The sequence below is a fragment of the Rhinopithecus bieti genome, unplaced genomic scaffold (genome assembly GCF_001698545.2).
Source record: "Rhinopithecus bieti isolate Rb0 unplaced genomic scaffold, ASM169854v2 scaffold_14009, whole genome shotgun sequence".
Taxonomy (NCBI): domain Eukaryota; kingdom Metazoa; phylum Chordata; class Mammalia; order Primates; family Cercopithecidae; genus Rhinopithecus; species Rhinopithecus bieti.
In genome coordinates this window covers 1,716,845-1,719,142 of record NW_016808040.1, presented here as the reverse complement: position 1 = coordinate 1,719,142, position 2,298 = coordinate 1,716,845, and positions in this window count along the sequence as shown.

Here is a 2,298-nt window from a genome sequence, read left to right as displayed (position 1 = left end):
TGCAGTCCCTGTTCAGCAAGCTCATAGTCTAGAACTCAGGCACACAAAGACATGTGTCATTATGATTCAGATAATTTGATGCCTAGAACATAGTAGGTACCCAATGTTTGTCAATTAAATAATTAGCATTCAACTATTTAGAAGTTATAAGACTGGCTTCCTTTCCTCATCTTAATCTCTACCCTCACTGAACACTCATTTCTCTCTGGCTATATTTGTGTATAAACTCCAAATAAATAGATGAAAATGACATAGAAAGAGGTTTTACTTAACCTCTTTCTCTTAGACAGTCATGGTCGAATTTTTGCCCTTCCCTAACTAGCATTTAGAAGGTAGCTCAAATGATCGATTTTTGTGATATTTTCACCAATTGTTGCTAACATACAGAAAATGCTCTACTTCCATGAGGTGTCTCACTCAATAAAAGCTACAGGTTATTTAGCAGTTCTTATAGAACTAAAAGGAGCATGGTTTGACCAGGAGTCACCGGAAAGGGAGACATCAGAACAAAACAGTATAAATGGCCTTGGTGATCTCAGATGATCGGCATTCTCTATCGCTACCTATACCTAGATATTTACACATCTAAATTCATACCCCTATCCAAATCCACATTTAAATATATCTAAATATATTCATGATAATATTGCTTACAAAATTTGTCTTCATAAATTACTGAAAACTCCTTACCACTGCTCCCCAAAATCAGGGTTTTAGATAATTCCCTTGACATTTGATATATGTTTCCCATACTGTACAAGTACAAAATAACTTTTCAGATACAGCTCAAGAAAGCATTGTGAGGGTTTTTCTTCTGTGTCATGTATGCAAAAGCACATTTGGCCAAGACAAAGTTAGGGTATGGGATGTAAGAAGTAGACAAACAAAAGCTCAGGACGGTGTGAGGGAGAAAAAAGAATATGTAATTCAATAATTTCCCATTGATAAGAGACCAGGAGAGGAGAAAAATGCAATCTATATATAGAGTCGATTCTGTTGGTCTTCCTAACAGGATTATGTCATCATGAAAAATGCTGGGTGGATGGCCCTGGATGCTGAGGTCTGTAGATGAGTCAGGGTGCATGTGCGATGCTGGTACCCCAGTGCCCTCTGACTTCTCTGCATAACAGGATTATGTCCTGTGCTTGTGTCCAGTCCGGGATCCTCTCTAGGTGAACAGAGAGTCCATAATGAAGCTTTTGTGAGTGAAACTGATTTGTAAGTGTGTGTAATGATGATGAAAATGATGTGTGTTCAGAGCTTTATTCTTATTAACAAACATTGTGTCTCTTTTAGATTATCAATTACATTCCACATTTATTAAGACTATTCTTATTATTCTGCCTAACTGCCTACTTCTTATCCTATATGTAGCCATCACTTCACCCAAAATTGATCATCTCTGACCCTTGAAACTGGCTTGTACTTTTATATATCATCTTACCTGGAATGCCCTCATTTTCCTTTCTATCTTCCTAAATTCTTAAAAGTATAGATCAAAGTTCCATCTTTTCTGGAAAGTCTTCCCTTGAACTCTTATCCCGAATTCTCCTTTCATTATCTATATATCTCACTTGGCAGGTGTCTCTATGTATTAATTCGTTCTCTTTTAGTTATAAGTGATAGAAACCCACCACAAACTATACATTTTGGGAGGGAAGTCCTAGACCAGAGAAATTTAAAATGTGGATGTAGCCTCAGGGGCAGCTGAACTTAGTTGTTCAGTGATATTGTCGGGGTTTGTCATTTCTCTACTTCTCTCACCCTGGTTTCTTTCTGAGACAGGCTCTCTCTGTGTGTTGGGCAAGTTGCCTCTGGCAACCTCTGGCCCTCATTCTCCTAGTTTAGCACTTCATGATGAGAATGAGGAATCTTCTAAGAGACCTCTAGCATAAGAGTCCTGGGGAGAACCCTAATTTGCCAAACTTAGTTCATTGATCATTTTTACACCAATTATTGTGGCCAGGAATATAAGCTACTGGGGAGTCAGTGCCATTTGAATCACAGAGACTGTTCCCTGCAGGAACAAAAGAATGAGAAAGGTAGGCAAAAACAAATAATATTTATAATACCTAGTAGTATAAAGTTCTGATGTATTGAATGGTTTTCCCTCTATTCAAGAATGCAGACCTTTAAGGCTTGGGACTCAAATTCCTTTGTTGCTTTGTCTATCCCTTACACATGTTGGTGTTCAAAAATATACTGCAATGATTTCAGAGTAATCATGTATTGTATCAGCATGTGGTTATTTTGGTTGGTTAGGATATGATTTTTTTTTTTTTTTTTTTTTTTTTTTTT